The 20283-nt window shown below is 36.4% G+C and overlaps 1 long non-coding RNA gene across 5 annotated transcripts in view; it reads right to left on the bottom strand.

Moving 5' to 3' along the window:
• The window catches only part of LOC144304290 (uncharacterized), an 84960-nt gene that overhangs the window by 59482 nt on the left and 5195 nt on the right, over positions 1-20283 (bottom strand). For all 5 annotated transcript variants that reach the window (XR_013371209.1, XR_013371208.1, XR_013371210.1 and 2 more), the window contains exons 2-3: positions 18247-18321; positions 7934-7981 (exon numbers count right to left, since the gene is read on the bottom strand). This is a non-coding gene — a long non-coding RNA (uncharacterized LOC144304290). The remainder of the gene's footprint in view (positions 1-7933; positions 7982-18246; positions 18322-20283) is intronic.

Genomic DNA, 20283 nt, shown 5'->3' on the forward strand with positions numbered 1-20283 from the left:
CTCATTTATTACTTTATTCAGAAGAATAAATCCATGTTAAAATAAACTATAAGTTTTAATTCCCAGCATTTTTATTACTTTGTAGTGATATTAAAAGTTAGACACAATACAAAAATCTTAAATGTAGAAGACATTAAAATAAATATTTCCTAACACTATGGTAGACTACAAAGCTGCTCTCAAACACACACACATTTTCTTTAAAAGTTAGCACTTCAGACCCGGGATCAAGTCCCACGTCGGGCTCCCTGCATGGAGCCTGCTTCTCCCTCTGCCTGTGTCTCTGCCTCTCTCTCTCTCTCTCTCTCCGTGTGACTATCATAAATTAAAAAAAAAAAAAAAAAAGCAAGTACATAGATGTAGCATTTTTAATGTAGCACACATTCATGTACCAAAAACAATCCAGTATTCTGTGCTTCAGCCCAGGCATAGATAAGATTCAGCATTTTTACAATGCTTGTTGCCTATCCCATCCCCGTCTTCCTGTTTAAATTTCTTTGACAGCTCACCACTTCCCACAGCCAACTTTCAAGTTCCTCTACTTGGTCTTTCTCTTCACATTGCTCTCTACCACTTCATATGTATCTCCAACTACTTCCTTACATACACAGAACTCCTGCTCAAGATAAACTGGCCTACCTATTGTTTCCTGAACATACCATTCACGTTCTTTCTACCTGATTCAGGGTTTTGATCAAATCCTTCCTAAGGATTTTATCACTTCTCCTTTACCTTTCTTGAAGACACAGTCTAAGTGCTATCTCTTCCAGAAAGCTTTTCCCAACTATCTCCCTACTGCAGATATTCATACCCTCATAGAACACCCCCTTCCTTTCCTGTACTCATCTGGCAAGTATTGTCTGAACAACCATGCAGTCTTTACTTCATTTTGTATCATTCATTGTTATACTGCATAACAATTTATTTCCTCTTCCCTAGGTCAAGGGTCAGGTCTACTATCTATTTTTATCCCTAGAAACCAGAACTAAAAAGTACCTGATAAATACTGTTGCTAATAATATTGAAGTGATGCTAATGGACCCATAGGAAACAAACACTAGGGTGGAATCTCTTAGGAAATTACTGGCTACAAAAAATACAAGTTTGTCTCACTCAAAACACCCTGTTCCTTTCCTAAATTTGCCAGATAGATATAAAAGTAACTTATATCATGTTTTCACTGATAACCACCATTTTCCTCATTTCTTTATGGTAGCCACATTCGTTTTAGTATATATCTTTTAAGACTGCATTTTATTTTTTTAAGGTTTTATTTATTTATTTGAGAGAGAGAGAGCATGAGCGGGTTAGGGAGGGGCAGAGGGAGAAGCAGAGCCCCCCACTGAGCAGGGAGTCCAACAGGGGTACTGGATCCCAGGACCCTGAGATCATGACGTGAGCTAAAGGCAGACACTTAACTGGCTGAGCCACCCAGGCACCCCAAGATTTTTTTTTTCTTAAAGATTTTACTTATTTATTGAGACACGGGAAGGGGGGCGGGGCAGAGACACAGACAGAGGGCGGAGCAGGCTCCATGCAGGGAACCCGACGTGGCACTGGATTCCGGATCTCCAGGATCACACCCCGGGCTGCAGGCGGCACCAAACCGCTGCACCACTGGGGCTGCCCTAACACTGCATTTTAAATTACCTATGCTGCACACTAGTGTCTCGTCGTTTGAAAAATTTGAAAATTTCTAGGAAATTTTTTACGTTATAGTCAAATTTTTAGTGTTTTTTCCCCGTAGATGTTATAGTAATTACCTTATATATGTTAGTCCATGCTGGTTTGCCTATACTTCTGAGTTTTCTGATAATTTAAAATTCTTGAAATGGACGAGAATATGCACACCTGAGGATGCGTGCAAAATTCCTTTGAAACTCTCTATAGCTAAGAATCAGAATTCTTTAATTCTAGTCCTGAGTCTACTACAGTGTCCCTTTCCTATCAGTTAAATGGGAATAACAACACCTATCCTTTTCTTATTACATATTAGATAATGGATATGACGTAACAGATCTGAAAATCCTTACAGGAAAAGTGATACATAAAGTCAAAGTATTACTCATTAAGGTAAGTCTAAGATCACCAAGTCTCACATCTCTTCACTGCTTGGAAAAAAAAAACGTTTTCAGTTATTAAGCACTTTTAATGTTCTACGTAGTGTGCCTGGGAACTCAAAGATAAATAAGACCAAGGACAGGTTCCAGATCCCAAAATATAGTAAAGATGAATAATTAAATAAATAGAACAGAGGTCAGGAAAATTCACTGCCTGTTTTTGTAAGGCTCATGAGCAGAGAATGATTTTCACAGATAACCATTTGCAATCAATTTGATGAATAGAAACACTAACTGAACCACAAGTAAGAGAAATGGTATCCTAAGAGAATTCCATTCTTTAATAAATATACCAGTTATTACAAAAAATCATACATATCATTTTGTCTTAATTTTGTTAATAAAAAATCTTTAAAAATTATTTTCTCTCTTATTATATAAATACCTACATGATATCCTTGATTTTGCCTCTTGGGATGTAAAGTGTAAAATATTTACTAACTAAATTTTTACTGTTTTGCTGACCTCTGAAATAATAAAACATAATTATACTATAATGTGGTAAATACAATGACAGATGCTATAATTTGAGAATTCAAGTAATGATGAAAACATTGGGGACAAGCACTTAATCAGTTTTGTGTAATGGTTTCAGGGTAAACTTCTGGGAGTCTCACTACACTCTCATGCATCATGGGCCTGCTGGAATCATGTAATGATGGGGCACCTTGAACACTATATGCAAATAGAGCAGCAAGTAGTGACAGACATATTGCATGTGTTCCAGTATTCTAACAGACTTTAATTACAAAATACAAGTTCAGAAAAACAGAACACAAGTTCAAGTTCAAATTCAAAACACAAGTACAAAACAAAATTATTAAGAATATCAAGATAGCAATGGTAGAACATTAAGTCAAGTGTGGGGCTTTCCTAAGCATGAGGCCTTATTCAGTTGCACAGGTCTTATCTCCATGAAGCTGTCGACTCTGTAAGAAAGTGCCAAGTTGGGATCCCTGGGTGGCGCAGCGGTTTGGCGCCTGCCTTTGGCCCAGGGCGCGATCCTGGAGACCCGGGATCGAATCCCACATCGGGCTCTCGGTGCATGGAGCCTGCTTCTCCCTCTGCCTGTGTCCCTGCCTCTCTCTCTCTCTGTGACTGTCATAAATAAATAAAAATGTTCAAAAAAAAAAAGAAAGAAAGTGCCAAGTTGGGCAGCGCAGGTGGCTCAGTGGTTTGGCGCCTGCCTTCAGCCCAGGTCCTGATCCTGGTGACCCGGGTTCGAGTCCCACATCGGACTCCCTGCATGGAGCCTGCTTCTCCCTCTGCCTGTGTCTCTGCCTCTCTCTGTGTGTGTCTCTCATGAATAAATAAATAAAATCTTTAAAATGCTATCTCATTTTAGTTTTATTTGCATTTCCCTAATGAATTATTATGTTTATTACTCACTAATTAATGAATTATTCATTTATAATTATTAATAATTATATGCTTATTTGCCATCTGGTTATCTTCTTTAATGTCTGCTTAAATCTTCTGCTCATTTTAGAAACTGGGTTGTTTTCTTGAGTTTTGAGAATTCTTTATATATTTTGGATATAAGTTCTTTTTAAAAGTATTTATTTATTTACATGAGAGAGACAGAAAGCAAGAGAGAACCTTAGGCAGACCCCCCACTAAGCATGGAGCTTGACGTCGGGCTCAATCTCAGGATTCTGAGATCATGGCCTGAACCAAAATCAAGAGTTGGCTGCTTAACTGACTAAGCCACCCAGGTGCCCCTGGATATAACTTTTTTTTTTTCTTTTTGAGATTTTATTTTTATTTATTCATGAGAGACACACAGAGAAAGGCAGAGACACAGACAGAGGGAGAAGCAGGCTCCCCATAGGGAGCCTGACGTGGGACTCGATCTCGGAACTGGGATCACACCCTGAGCCAAACGTCAAACACCGGGCATCCCTGGATATAAATTCTTAATGAAATGTGTTTTTAACAAATATTTTCTCCTAATCTGTGGCTTGTTTTTTCATTTGCAACAGTCTTTTTTTTTTTTTTTTTTTTAAGGTTTTATTTATTTATTCATAGAGAGAGAGGCAGAGTCACAGGCAGAGGGAGAAGCAGGCTCCATGCAGGGAGCCGGATGTAGGACTCGATCCTGAGACTCCAGGACCACACCCCGGGCCGCGGGCGGCGCTAAACCGCTGTGCCATCAGGGCTGCCCTGCAACAGTCTTTTGAAGAGCACAAGCCTTAATTCTTGTTTGCCTTTTTAAAACATTTTTTTGTTTTGTTTTGATTTTATTAAATAAACTCTACCCCTAACTTGAGGCTTAAACGAATGACCCTGAGATCAAGAGTCTCAAGGTTTACTGACAGAGCTATCAAGGTAACCCTAGGGTCTTAATATTGACATGTATCAATTTCTTTGTTTTATTGTTTATTCTTTTCAAGCCTAAGAAATCTTTGCTAGCCAAAGGTCACAAACATTTTCTTCTATGTTTTTTTCTAGAAAATTTTACAGCTTTCTTCTAGAAATTTTTATAGCTTTTAGTCTATGATTCATTTCAAGTTAATTTCTTTTTAATCTATTGGAGGTAGGTTTTAGGTTTAATATAAAATTTCATATTAGAATTTTTTGCACATGATATTCAATTTTTCCAGCACTATTTTTTTGAATTCTATCTTTTACACCATTAAGTTACCCTGTCATCTTTGTTGAAGATCATTTGACTATATATTTTGTTTCTGTTTCAAAATAACTTTGCATTTCCAAATAAATTTTAGAATAAGTCTGTCCATTTCTACCAAAAAGTTGCTTCAATTTTTATTTAAATTGATGGATTCTATAGATGAATATGAAATAACAGACATTTTAAAAACAGCAATTCTTTTAATCCATGAACAAGGTGTATTCTTCCAGCTATTGGGTCCTGTTTGATTTCTCTCATCAATGTCTTACAGTTTTCAGTGTATAAATCTTCCATATTTTTCTTAGACTTATCCCATAATATTCAAGTTTTGATGCTGTTGCGATATCTTTTGAAGTTTCAATTTCTACTTGGTCACTCCAAAGAAAGATAATTGATTTTTGTATCCTATGATCCAACTAAATAATTTACTTATTAATTTTAGTATTTTTTTTATTTCTTGAATTTGGAGGTAACAATCATGCCATCTGAAAATAATGACAGTTTTATTTCTTAAACATGAAAGGGCAGACAAGGATCACAGAATATTTGAGAGAAGCCTCTAACATAAAAGACAAACCCAATAAACAGGGGAGGAAAGGCAATTGGAGGAAAACAGTACAAGGAGCAAAGAGAATATTCAAAAGTAAAAAAAAAAGAGAGAGAAAGAAAATATTCAAAAGTATCATTGGTGGGAATCCCTGGGTGGCTCAGCAGTTTAGCGCCTGCCTTCGGCCCAGGGTGTGATCCTGGAGACCTGGGATCAAGTCCCACATCGGGCTCCCTGCATGGAGCCTGCTTCTCCCTCTGCCTGTGACTCTGCCTCTCTCTCTCTCTCTCTCTCTGTTTGTGTCTTTCATGAATAATAAATAAATAAAATCTTAAAAAAAAAAGTATCATTGGTACCTTCAGAGAGAGGAAGATATTGCTTTCTAGGAAAGATAACATAATATTATGTATTTTTAAAAGGATCACTCAAAGAACTTAAAAAAGCTTCTGTAATTTAAAATATAAGCCAAAAAAAAAAAAAAAAAAGGAAGGAAGGTAGGTAGGAAGATAGACAGGATGGAAGAAAGGAGGGAAGAAAGAGAACATCAAAAAGATTTCCAGAAAATAGAGGAGAAAAGAAGAAAATTAAGGGAGAATAGAGTATCAGAAAAAAAATTCAAGGTTCAGCATGTGATTAAAGATACCTAAAGATTAAAGAGAGAGCAGAGGTACCGGGCAGGTGGAAGTTATATTACAAGAAAATTTCCCTAAACTAAAAGGCCTGAATTTTCAGTAGCCACCATAATAATATTAAAAAGATCTATATCATGCTCCTTATCATGAAACTTCAGAACACAATGGACAAAATGGACAATGATTGCAAATACTCCGCTGAGGAGAAACAATTTATACATACAAAGATTCAGGAATTGGTATGGTATCAAACTTTTCAACTGCAACCCTGTAAGAGACAATGCAACATAACCTTTAATATTTTGAGGGGAAACAATTTCCAAAATATAATCATATTAAAATAAATGTATTTTTAGACATTTGAAGGATCTATTGGAGGGTGTAATTCACCAAATCAAAGGAGAAAACTAGAGGAAGAACATAAGATCCAGAAATAGGGGATCAAACACACAATAAAGAGAAATCCATTGACAATGGTGCAAAGAAATTCCAGATCCTACCTATGCAGCAAGGCCTAAAGAGCAACAGGTCTACATTGGAGCAGGAGAATGCAAAGCTCTGGGAAGAATGTCTCCAAAAGAGGGAAAGAAAAACTGTTAATTTGCCAAACACGTCTAATCTTCTCAGGTAGATTTATGTTTCTAACAGACAGCTTGGTGATGTTTAACTACATAGAAAACTAAGCAAACAAAAACAAAAAATGCAATTATTTACTCTAGGAGGAAAAAAAATACAAGAAAATAAATATACTGAAAATAAATTAATATACTAATCCACTATGTGACTCAATTTTGAGTAATACATAATCATTATAAAGGCTAAATATTGACATAAATAGAAATTGTGATAATTGTATTGGGAAAATGGGAGGAATGGAAGTCTAATGGATATGTAATTGTAAAAATTATATATATAATTGTATAATCCTCATATTGCTGATGAAGGAACAAAGTCACAGAAAACTTTACTTCCTCAAGATTAGTGTTCTCAACTGGGGTGATTTTGTTTCTCTTGGGGACATTTGGCAATACCTAAACACATTCTTAGTTGTTACCCCTGGGGTGACAGTGTTACTCGAATCCAATAGGTAGAGACCAGGGATATGCTACACATCCTAAAATGCACGGAATAGGCCCCTACAACAAAAAGTCAGCTGGCACAATATGTCAGTTGTGCCTGTCAAGAAACAGTGACCAAGATAAAGGGAAGTGGTCATGAAGGAGCTGGAATTTGAAGTCTAGCAGCTCTTGAATACCATCCTAGTATGCTGCCTTTCAATAGCAGCCCATAGATGTTATATAGAAACATGAAGGTAAATATGAGAAGAAAGAGTTGGAAATTTAAAACCAGTTGCCTCTACAAAGAAATAACTGGAGGAGGGAATAAGGGCCAGTGGACTATTTGGGGTTTGTTTGTTTGTTTTTGAGTTTGTTTACTTTTTCTACTTCTTGCTGTTTTGTAAAAGACCTGAATTATTTGAATGTTGAAGTAATTATGAACATTCAAATCATAAACTATTTTCAGCTTCATCGTTGTTTCCCATATTTTAGAAGTGTCTAGAAAAATGCCACATATAAGAGTTGTCTCTCAGTAAATTTTGATTGAAATTAAAAAGAAGGGGAAAAATGCATGGAAGACAGAATATATAAAAAGAAAACTTTTGTCTTGATTGACATCTTGCATATCAAGTTCCAACCTGCAACATAATGATGCATTTCAGACAGAAAATCCTGATGATCCAGATTCCTAATGGAAAAGCTATTTCAGACCTTATTATAACCAAAAAAGAAAAAATAGCTTTACTAGATAATGACAGATTACCAGCTCTATTATTACGTATGTAAAAGCATCTATATTAGAGAACAATGAAGTTATTTTTTTTAAATGTTGAAAGCAAGTTAAATAAGGGTGACACTGTTATTCTTAATAATTAGTTTTAAATATACAGCACACAACCTTTAAAGATCCATATAGAAAATACAAATACAACTTGGAAACTCACCCCCCTCAATATCTTGTAACAGTAACAACAGATCTTTAACAGGATGAGCTGCAGAGAAAAGGAAGAAAGTTCATGTTACTCCTAGAGCAGTACATTGGATTAGCCGATTATCCCTGTACTCTCAGAGAGAACAAAAGCCATCTTCAAGAATTTTCCCCATCTTTATTTCCTTCCCCACAGCTTTATTTTCTTTCCTCAGATATTTCTTCTCCTGTGTAAGGTTCTGTATACATGCCTTTTATTGTGCTTGTTCTTTGACTAGGTAATTTCACATGTTTCATACATTAGATGACATCAAAATGTATACGGTAAGAAGTCTCCATCCTCTGCTGTCCACAGTCAGGAATGCTGCCCATTCTTCCCTGCTCCTTACCAGTAACTGTTTCTAATAGCATTTTTAATGGCATGAGTCCTCTCAGTATTTCTTTATGTAAATTCAAGCAAATCTAGATAAGTATGCATATGCATATATATGTGCGTATTTTCTTGTATTTCCCACATGTACTGTTGTATTTCTTACTTTCATATAAGAATTTTTTTTTAATTTTTTTTCATTTATTTATGATAGTCACACAGAGAGAGAGAGAGGCAGAGACATAGGCAGAGGGAGAAGCAGGCTCCATGCACCGGGAGCCTGACGTGGGATTCGACCCTGGGTCTCCAGGATCGCGCCCTGGGCCAAAGGCAGGTGCTAAACCGCTGTGCCACCCAGGGCTCCCTAAGAATTATTAAATAACATTTGTTATATTAAAGTCTAGCCACCTTAGACTCACCATTTAACAAATTAGAAAATTTAAATCCAGAGAGATGACATCTATATTAAAGATACTGACTACTATAACAATTATATAACAATGATTAAAGTATTTAATTATGAAATAATTATTTAACAATTTTTAAAGTTTTTTAGTTTCAAGGCACTAAAAAATTGTTTTAAGCAGGTGTATAATATCTATGGTTTTAGGATGTTTTTAAAAATTACTTGTTAAGCTAACTTCAAGAAAACTTGTACTGTACTTTAACAACTACTTATGTTGGGAAACAAATCCATAATGAGACCTAACAATATCCCTTGTATAAAAATAAATCAAGGGTGCCTGGGTGGCTCAGTCAGTTAGGCATCCAACTCCTGGTTTCGGCTCAGGTCATAATCTCAGGTGGTGAGACTGAGACCCGGGTTGGGCTCTGTGCTTAGCGGGGAGTCTGCTTGAGATTCTCTCTTGCCCTCTCCCTCTACTTCACCTCCTCCCTCACTCTCATGCTCCCTCTCTCTCTCCCTTCTCTCTCTCAAATAAATAAATAAAATTAGTGGTTGTAATTTGGCTAAATTTCATATCATTTTCTGTACTGTTAAATAGTAATTACTTAAAATTTAAATAACACTACTGTATCAAAGATTTTAATTTCTCATTTTTACAGAAAATATCATTCTTGGTATAGTCAAAGATCATAAAACAAATGCTGAAAGTCTAATTAAGTGGGGAAATCAAATTTTTTTCAACAAGATTTTAATGAGAAGCTATGGGACTTGGAACTGGATAAATAATTAAACCCTTGCATCTTTCTTTCTATCATTTATTTTCCATCCCCCAACCCCGTGCAACCTGGGCAGATCAGTTAGAAACATATTTCATAGCATGGAACTCAGGATGGGGACTTGGTAGAGTATAAAAACAAAAAAATGCTGCACATAATGACCCACCAAGTTAACCTAGGAATACTCCTCTTCACAGGGCTTCACAGTATGGTGGATTTGGCTTGAAACTGTGAATTCAAAGGAGAGTTTGTTTTTCTCAGGCCCTTCCATGATTCTTCCCAGGAGCAAAAACTATTATATATTCATGGGAAAATCACTATTATAGAATGTCAATGGTGTTTGAATGAATGGCCTTCTATTCCAATTCAAATAAATATTATCTTTGGGTATATATTAAATTTATAGGCCTTCTTTTATTTCAAGTGGGAAAAGAAATTACTTTAAACATAGGAAGAAACCTAGGAGACAATCAGAAGTCACTGCATCATGTCTATTTGAATTTCTTTAAGCATGTGAACATACTCTTCTCAAATAAAAGACTATGGGAAGAAATGGAAAAATCAGCTGCATGCCTCAAAACAAGGAGAGAAAATATTTCAAGAAATAGAAAATAGGGGATCCCTGAGTGGCTCAGCGTTTAGCGCCTGCCTTTGGCCCAGGGCTGATCCTGGAGTCCCAGGATCGAGTTCCGCGTCAGGCTTCCTGCATGGAGCCTGCTTCTCCTTGTGCCTATGTATCTGCCTCTCTCTCTCTGTGTGTCTCATGAATAAATAAATAAAATATTTTAAAAGAAAGAAATATAAATAATGAGAAAAAATTAACTATCTATTAAATAACTGCCATAACAAAGAAGGTATATGCCCCTTCCAACTTTTTTTTTTTAATTTTATTTATTAATTCGTGAGAGACACAGAGAGAGAGGCAGAGACACAGGCAGAGGGAGAAGCAGGCTCTGTGCAGGGAGCCTAAGACAGGACTCCATCGGGGGACTCCAGGATCACACCCCGGGCCAAAGGCAGGGGCTCAACTGCTGGGCCACCCACGTGTCCCAACCCTTCCAACTTTCTAGAGGTTAAAAAATAATGATGTGCTATTAAAAATATGATAAAAACTGTCATAGATTATATTAGCTCTCTAATTAGGAAAATTAAATCATGGGGATCCCTGGGTGGCTCAGCGGTTTAGCACCTGCCTTTGGCCCAGGGCGCAATCCTGGAGTCCCGGGATCGAGTCCTGCGTTGGGCTCCCTGCATGGAGCCTGCTTCTCCCTCCTCCTGTGTCTCTGGCTCTCTCTCTCTCTCTATGTCTATCATCAATCAATCAATCAATCAATCAATCTTTAAAAAAGAAAAAAAGGAAAATTAAGTCAAGATTCTTCCATGAAGGGGCAGCCCGGGAGACTCAGCAGTTGGGCGTGATCCTGGGATCCAAGATCAAGTCCTGCGTTGGGCTTCCTGTGTGGAGCCTACTTCTCCCTCTGCCTGTGTCTCTGCCTCCTCTGTGTCTCTCATGAATAAATTAAAAATATATTTAGGAAAAAAAGAAAAAGATTCTTCCATGAAAATTATATATATTCACAGTCAGGAAAATAAAAGCAAAGAAAAATGATTAGTACCTTATCAAAACTTCACCAATGATATTTCAATCACATCAAATCCTCTTGGCAGATATTCTTTTTTTTTTTTCTTCTTCTAAGATTTCATTCATTTATTCATGAGAGACACAGAGAGAGAGAGGCAAAGACACAGGCAGAGGGAGAGAAGCAGGTTCCCCGTAGGGAGTCCGACTCAGAACTCGATCCTGGGATCCCAGGATCACGACCTGGGCCAAAGGCAGATGCTGAACCACTGAGCCACCAGGGATCCCTTGGCAGATGTTCTGTCTGAACAAATTTATCTGTTCACTCTTGTTCAGTTTTGCATGACAAAGTTATCTTTCTTTGAGTTGTGTGTCATTGTATATGTGTGCTTTTTGGTGAAAATGAGATGTAAGAACTTGAAATTCTTTGTACAATCTATATCCATGCATCATTGCATATACTATTAATTTTTAAAAATATTAGTAGGAATATCTGTGCTGTGAAGAAAGCACAAAATATTAAAGGAATAAAAGCATGATATAACAGTTGAACTGTATGTTACTGGGTATTATTAGTTGGCATTGAGGAGTTTCTAGAAATCATAAAAACACGGTAAGTCATTCATACCTATCTTCAAACACTATGGTGACAAGTGAATTAAGTGATTTGCAGGTGCCTAAATAAGAATTTATTGTCTGCTAAAATATTATTAATCAAGTGCCTTTATTCTCAGAATCTTACAATGAATCTATAAGCTTTTTTCTTTGTCTTCAAGTGTACAAGCAATACTTACCACATATAAAAGTGAAAGTAACAACAAATATGAAATTCATTTATGAAAGAATAGAAAAAATAAGCCAAAAGGAATCTATAGTTCTTTCCAAGTCAAAAGCAGTCCATGTTGGGAAAAAGAAATTTAACAGTCCAAGGCAAAATAATGAATACATTTTTCTTTACATTGTTAGAAGTACAGTATACAATTATATTATTTTCAAGGGAAAAATGCCATATCACTAATATAAATATATACTTTTTACAGAATGATTACAATAGAAGGATAAAACAGAACAAATGAAACAAGAGTTTTTGTACTTATCATACAAATATTAACTTAGGACCCTAGTTTTTTTTTTGTTTTTGTTTTTTTTTAAATTTTTATTTATTTATGATAGTCACACAGAGAGAGAGAGAGGCAGAGACACAGGCAGAGGGAGAAGCAGGCTCCATGCATCGGGAGCCCGACGTGGGATTCGATCCCGGGTCTCCAGGATCGCGCCCTGGGCCAAAGGCAGGCGCTAAACCGCTGCGCCACCCAGGGATCCCCCTAGGACCCTAGTTTTACCAAAACTATGTAAACTTTAAGTTCATTCATGATTATATTAAATTAACTACTTTGGCTTTTTGTTTTCTCTTCCATTACAGGCCTCTTGTGCCTTAGAGCTGTTACATTTTACTTGGCTTAATCTATAACTAGAGCAAAACTGAAATAATCATCTGTGTCATCTAAAGAAAACATCCTTACATGACACCGTGGGGGAAGAAAGAAGCAGTGGCCTGACACTGATGACCACCAAACAGAAGTTGGAAACTAAACCAATGGATCTTGAAAGCCTAGTAATTTGATAGAAAACTTTCTATAATAACTGAGAAACAAATGATACTTCACATAAAATACAATCTCTTTTGTAAGACCTCTGCATTTTAGTTGGTAACTACATTTATATTTTGATTTTACTACTGTGGTTATAGTTGAATATGTTATTAATACAATTGCTGAAGTGATATAAAGAAACTTAATACATTATTTTATGAAAATATTATTTTTAAAAATTCATTTAAAATTTGTTTTACATTGAAATAGCTCATAAAGTTCTTGCTTGTTTACTTAAAGATTCATGGAAAAACTTATTGTTATTACATCCATATAACCTATTCACCCTATTCTCACTACTCACTGAACCAAACTCTGTCTGGAGTTTACCCATGCTGGGGATACTAAAGTAGCAGATACTGATGATTGCTTCAATAATCCAATATCCATTTCCTTTTTTTTTTTTTTTTCAAACCTTGTTTCCCATGCCTGCCTTTGCTAGAAGCTAGAAAAGCTAAATACTTGCTTCTTTGCTTCCTTGTAGTTAGCAGAATACAATTTTGGCCAATTTATATATAAGTATAAATATAATTATAATTTTATTTAAAAATTTAAAATTATAATAATACAATTTTGTAATAATTATAATACATAATATAAATATATATAATTATAGATAATTATATTTCTTTTTAATGTCTATATATAAATAATATTTCTCTATATATAGATCTCTCTCTATAGATAGATAGATAACCAAGGTTGACCTCATATGTTTCCATCCTTCTTCTGGTCTTGAAAGAGGATTGAATATCTATAGAGTTTCAACAGTCTTATGATTGAAGAGGAAGGCAAAGAAGAACTGAACTGCAATGACTCAGGCTTGGACATCAGGAGCAGTTGCCTACAACCTGGATTCTTATGAGAAAAAGAATCCTTTCTGCTTAAGTCACTACTTACACAGCTAATAGCCTTTCTGACGCATTGTCCTCAAAGAGTCTATATTCTACTGATAAAAACATGGTCAGATGCCCAAAGTAAAAGATTATGCTTTAACCAGAGGCTATCTCTCCTAACTAAAAAAGAATGGTACTGATTCCCTACCACATCCTCCTTCAATATTCTGATTATCAGAGTCTGACTATTAACTGAACACGAGGACTATTCAGAGCATCTATTTGAGAAAGTTCACGCACAGAAATACTTTCTATGTTTGGCTGAAGAACAGGGTAAGAGTATATGTGTGAATAGTGAATGTGTGTAAGGTGATGACAGCAAAGGGAAAGGCTTGGCATGATGACTCCGTCCCTTCACCTCTATCTACTTAAATTAGCTAATTTCATCAGAGACATTGTGATATAATGAACATAAGCAGTGCTGCTTCAGGAATCACATGACTAAGTATGACACAATGATGGCCTTACTTCTGCAGTTGAGCCCAGCTCTGCTCTGGCTCATTGTTGACAGCTTTGGGAGCACTGAGTGATGATCTCCTTAACACCAATACTGATTATCCCATGGAGGGCACAAGCAGCAGTGGAAATGGCAAACACCCTACTGCAAGTGATGTTCAGGCATTAGACTTTCAGGAAGAGGTTTGAGTACAAGCACAAAGTCAAACATTACAGAATACATGTAAACCTTCACTTGGAAAATTCTGGAAGTATGGGAGGTAGATGACACATTTTCAGGAGTCTGGAGTCCTACATATGGAAGAAGATGGGCCTCAATTTGAGTTAATAGTATAATTGGAATCCATCCGGTCTATAGCTCAGGCTGGTGAGAGTTTTAAAGACAGTGATTTTTGGCTAAAAGGTTTTTGGCTGATAGATGCTTTAACTCTTCATCTAATTCAAGTTGCCATTGATGGTATTGAAAAGACTTTCCCATTAAGAGAACTGGACAAGAGAATGGAGGATCACTCAAACTACAATGAGTCAAGGGAATGCTTACTGAAAGCTGAGTAATTGGAGTATATTCTCTGATCAAAGGGAAGAAAGTTCATTATTCTTTGAGTTCATATTAATGGCAAAGTTCCAGAACTGTCTTGAGAGAGTAGAAAAGTCCCCCCGCCACACACACTCTGAGAGTATATATATATGTATATATTCTCAATATTAATATTTGTTCTATTTGTCCTCACCCCTTTCTCTTTCTCCTTGCCTCAGTAGAGTAACAAGAATAAAAAGATCAACCAACAATCAACAAAGATTAATATTTTCTCAACATGTATTGCATACAAGGTATTGTGTTAAGCACTGTATAGGGATTTTTCAAAATAAAATAGCTCTATTAAATGACCCTCATTTATTCAAACCATAAGATTAACACAGAGACTGATGTCCATGGCTGCTGAATGTTTACTAACAAGCTGTATCAGAGCATACCTGCACATTTATGCATCCTCCAGCTGAGTTATAACTACCAGTATAATAGTATCTGAGTGTCACTATGTGACAGGCTGTATTCTAGGAGTTAGGGACAAAACAGTAAATAAAACAGACTAAAATCTTGACCTTATGAAACTTACATAAAAATCAATTTTTTAGGGGCACCTGGATGGCTCCACTGGCTGTCAGTTAAGCAGCCAATCTTGATTTTGGCTCAGGTCATGATCTCAGGGTCCTGGGATCAAGCCCTACATTGTCTCAGCATCAAGGGGGGGAATATGCTTGACGATTCTTTCTCTCTCTCCCCCTCTGCCCCTCCACCACCCCCACAACACTGCTCCCATGAGTGCACACTCTCTCCCTCTATAAAATAAATAAATCTTTTTAAAAAATCAGTTGTTTTAGTTTCCCAAATTCTTTTTTTGTAAGATTTTATTTATTTATTCATGAGAGACACACACACACACACACAGAGAGAGAGAGAGAGAGAGAGAGAGAGGCAGAGACACAGACAGAGGGAGAAGCAGGCTCCGTGCAGGGAGCCTGACATGGGACTCGATCCCGAATCTTCAGGATCACACCCCAGGCGGAAGGCGGCGCTAAACCGCTGAGCCACCTGGGCCGCCCAGTTTCCCAAATTATTAATGTGAGTTATTCTTGCTAATGTAATGAGGTAATTTAATTTTGTATACTTTATTAAGTGTCAAGTGCAAAATGAAAATAAAATGAGAGTAAAGTTGAAATTTAAAAACACTTAAGGTAATGAATTTTAGGTTATGTATATTTTACCACTATTTTTTAAAAATGAAGTTGAATGCTGTAGAAAGACAAATTACTGTCATGAATTATCAGAGGCAAGAAAACTGGACTGTATTACACAAGTGTCCTCAACTTCTACATTTCCTTTAACAGAAACCAAATGAGAAAATTGTAGATTTTGCATTTAGGCAAGGTTAATGTCAAAAAGACAATCTTCAACTCTCAACAGCGGATTTATGGTCAGAACAGCCTTGGCTCAACATCAAAAGGTTGACTAATGAATGTATAATGATAGGGGTTTGGTAAAAATAAAATACTTAATTTGCATATGTATGTATAATTTTTAATAGTTCTCTAAGTTGAAGGTGAACTGAAGACTACTCATCCTAAGACTTCAACTCTCTAAGAAATTTCCTCTCCTCATGTGATTGTAAAATGTGGCAGATCCAGCATTTCTCTCATTTATAGGAATATGCTAGGTCAGAATTTGGCCCTAAATTGATAATCAGTGCCTGCAGATAAGACTACTTTTCCTCCTATGTTTTCTATTAGACATTATAGGATAAAATGTAAAAATCAACTTTTAAGAAATGTTTTACAGGGGCACCTGGGTGGCTCAGTCGGGTGAGCATCTGCCTTTGGCTTGGGTCTTTCGGATGGAGTCCCCTGCTCAGCAGGGCAACTGTTTCTCCCCCTTCCCGCCTCCCTGCTCATGCTCTCTCTCTCTCTCACACTCTCTCTCTCTCTCTCAAATGGATAAATAAAATCTTTAAAGAAAAAAAAGAAATTTTTTGTGAAGTGATACTTTGTTTTTTATTAAACACTCTGACTCCACCTAACAAAGCCTTTAATGATCAACTTTCTTGCATTGCAGCTCACTACCATCAGACAATGTGAAATCACCCTCTTTAAAATGGAGCTTAAACTAGAAAGCTTAATTTCTGATTTGGTCTCCATTTCTGGGAACACTTAAGAAAATTAAGATTAGCAGTCATGAATCCTAAGGCAAGTCCCTATAGGTCAGATTTAGATGACAGCATGTTCACATTAAATTACTTTGTGTATGTTTGCACATGGCTTAGTTTCAAAAAATAGAAGGGTTATGCTTCTTTGCCTTATTCCCTCCCACCAAACTGAATAGGCAGTTACATAACTTGCCAGGGCAAGTAGTAGAAATGAGTCAGAGACGGGACCAGCCCTAGTAAAAACAGTGAATTAGGCAGTTTGACTTCAGTGCCACACCCCTTTAGTACTACACATACTTCCGTGATCCCCTCCCTTGGTATCATCAGCCCAGCAGCTCATCATCACAGCACACACCTCTCCCCCACCAAATTCTTCTCTCCCTGTCTCTTTCTCTTTCACTCATACCGAAACTGGCTTCCCTTGTTCCTTCTTTCCCTTTGTTAATTAAAATTTACCTCTCTAGTATCTCTCACCCTCAGGGTTTAATGTGACAACTACCTAATCTGATAAATCAGATTATACCAATGTGCTGAGAGAGAAAGCTGGAAGGTATGGTGAATTTTAACTTCTACATTCTAAAGTTGGCACTTCTGCAGTTTAACTCTTTAGCAACTAAAAATGAGAATTTCTAGCTGAGGCATTCAGGAACTATTGTGGCTCCGGGGGAGCCATTAAGCAACAGGAAAATGCAGGAGTAGGTGAATGTTTTTAGCCTAACACATTACCAGCCCTATCAGAGAACTAACAAGGCCTGGTCAATGTGGGGCCAGCAGGGGAAAATTGGAAAAGAGCTAAGAATCTTGTTGGTAAAGAAAAGTGGAAGTTACAGGAGCACAACAAATTTTTCAAACTTAACCTTTCACAGGACTAGCTAGCCCTACTACCTGATAAATATTTTTTAAAGTTTCTCTTCAGAATGACTGAGACTATTTAAAAAAAAATCAATAAGTCTAGAACACTAATTCAAAAATCTGCATACCTTTTGCTTTTATCGTTGTTTGATTTTCTGTAATAGCACTTTACAGTTTTCATACACATATTTCATTCAATCCTATTGAATTCTGAAAGAACATTACAGGCTATTATGTGTGGGACATATCAGCTATTTTTATTTCCTTCACTTTATAAATGAGGAAAATGACACTCAAAGAAGTGAGGTGACGTGTCAAGATTTGTACTTAGGTCTTTTGAGTGCAAATGCTGTGTTCTTTCATTGTACTCAGCTACCTGGCTACCTCCCGATGTTTAGAGTTATCTGTGCCATTGCTGTCATGTAACTCTACATCCTAGGGGAATTCTCACATTCTAAAGAGACTTCAGCTACCACCAAAAGAAAATAACCTGTTTATTCAGTGGACCTGAGGGTAATTGTAGTCCTATCTGGTTTCCATTGATGCATTTTTCCCTAGCTAATTCTTGGTTCACTTGGAAGTGTCAGTACTGTCTCACAAAGTCTTCCTTAAGCACTGTCAGACTTTGTGCTCCAATTACCTGCTCATGTTTTGGTAGATTACTTATCTTGCTTCTGCTTCTCCTCTGGGCAAAGTTCCCATCACAGTCCTTACTCTGTAAGCAAAAAAGGATAATTATGTTTCTGGGCTTAAAGGAGGAAAAACACTAACACAGTTGGTACAAGCCAGAATACAAATATTTCATATTGAGATGAACACAAGAAGCCAGCTGGGAAAACATTGCTATTTACAGATTTAGATTAGCCTAGAATTCTTTTCAACCTTTGAGGTAAAGGTGGTATTTTTAAATCATTGGCATTTAAAGCACACAATCCTAACATTTTGGAAAGCTATAAACCCTTTTCTGAATTTGTTGAAATGTATGGATATTTTCCCTAGAAAAATGCACAAATACATGTACTTGAAATATAATCTTAAGGAGTCCATTAAGGGGTGGTCCATGGGTCCCACATAAAATATTCCTGATTTAGAGTGTGACACAGGTTAGTCTATAAGTGATGAATATTCTGAGGTCCAGGACCCCAATGAAAAATGTGTTAAGGCCAGCTATTTAATTTATGTTAATAGTGATCATCTGTTGACCTTTTTGTTTGTTTGTTTACAGAAGCTGGCAAAAGAGAAATAATTTTTATTTAGTCTTTAAGAGAGAAATCAGCTATGCTAGACTCTAAAGTAGCATTGTCCAAAAGGACTTCTAGTGATGATGGAAATGTTCTGTATCTATTCCATTCAGGAGCCACTAGCCACTTGCTGGTGGGACTGAGCAACTGAATTTTTTATTTAATTAATTTACAAAAAAGTTTTTTTTTCTTGTGATTAAAACTTTTAAGATCTACTCTCAGTAATTCTCAAATATATAATACAGTATTATTAACTATAGTCCCAATGCTGTAGTTTACCTCCCCAGGACTTATTTATTTTACAGCTGGCAGTTTGTCTTCTTAATATCCTAGACCTTTTGTAACAAAAGTAGCACACACATGCTATAAAGATTTTAAGTAAAAACATTTCAGAAATGCAATGTTTACTGTAATTCTAATCCTCAGATGAACCATTGTTGTTATAAATATTGCCATACAAATAGATATATGTATTTTTTTAAAGATTTTATTTATTTATTTGAGAGAGAGAGCAGGAGGAGGAGCAGAGGGAGAGGGGCAAGTAGACTTTGTGCCAAGTGCAGTGCCCCATTTGGGGTTGGATCCTAGGACCCTGAGATCACAACCTGAACCGAAATCAAGAGTCAGACACTTAACCAACTGAGCAACCCAGGCTCCCCTAGATGTATGTATTTTTGAACAGAAATCATATTATTTTGTATGGCAATTTGATTTTGTCACTGGATAATACATATGGACAATCATAGTTTATTTAATCATTCTACTATTAAGGACATTTTGTTTTTAATCATGACTACCAACAATACTGCAATAAATATTCTTGATCACATCTCTGGTCATATATGTAAATATTTCAATATGATAAATTTCCTAAGTGGAATAAGCTAAGAGATATAAACATTATATATTATGAAAGACATTGCAGTTGTACTCCCAAATACAATAATTCTACCAACAATCATGAGATGGTACCTGTTCCACATGTTTTCACCAGTACCGAAGATTATAAGTCTTTAAAGATTTTTTAAAATAGGGCACTTGGGTAGCACAGTTGGTTACCTGGTGGACTCCTGGTTTTAGCTCAGGTCATGATCTCCGGGTCCTTAGATCAAGTCCTGTGTCAGGCTCCAAGCTCAGCAGAGTTTGCTTAAGACTCTCTCTCCTCTGTCCTGATCCCCGACCACCACCTTCCCTGCTCTTGCATGTGCCCTTTCTCTCTCTTTTTCAAGTGAATAAATAAATCTTAATATATTTATATATTATATATTTATGTATATTATATATATATAAATGTTTTCCCATTTGATAGTTACAGACACCTCATTTTTAATGTTTTCTTTATACAGTTGTTTTACTTTCTTTTTTAAAAATATTTTATTATCTAAGATAGAGAGCTCACTTGGATGCAGGATCAGCGGGGAGAAGTGAGGCGGACG

Source organism: Canis aureus, chromosome 33, assembly GCF_053574225.1.
Source record: "Canis aureus isolate CA01 chromosome 33, VMU_Caureus_v.1.0, whole genome shotgun sequence".
Lineage (NCBI taxonomy): Eukaryota > Metazoa > Chordata > Mammalia > Carnivora > Canidae > Canis > Canis aureus.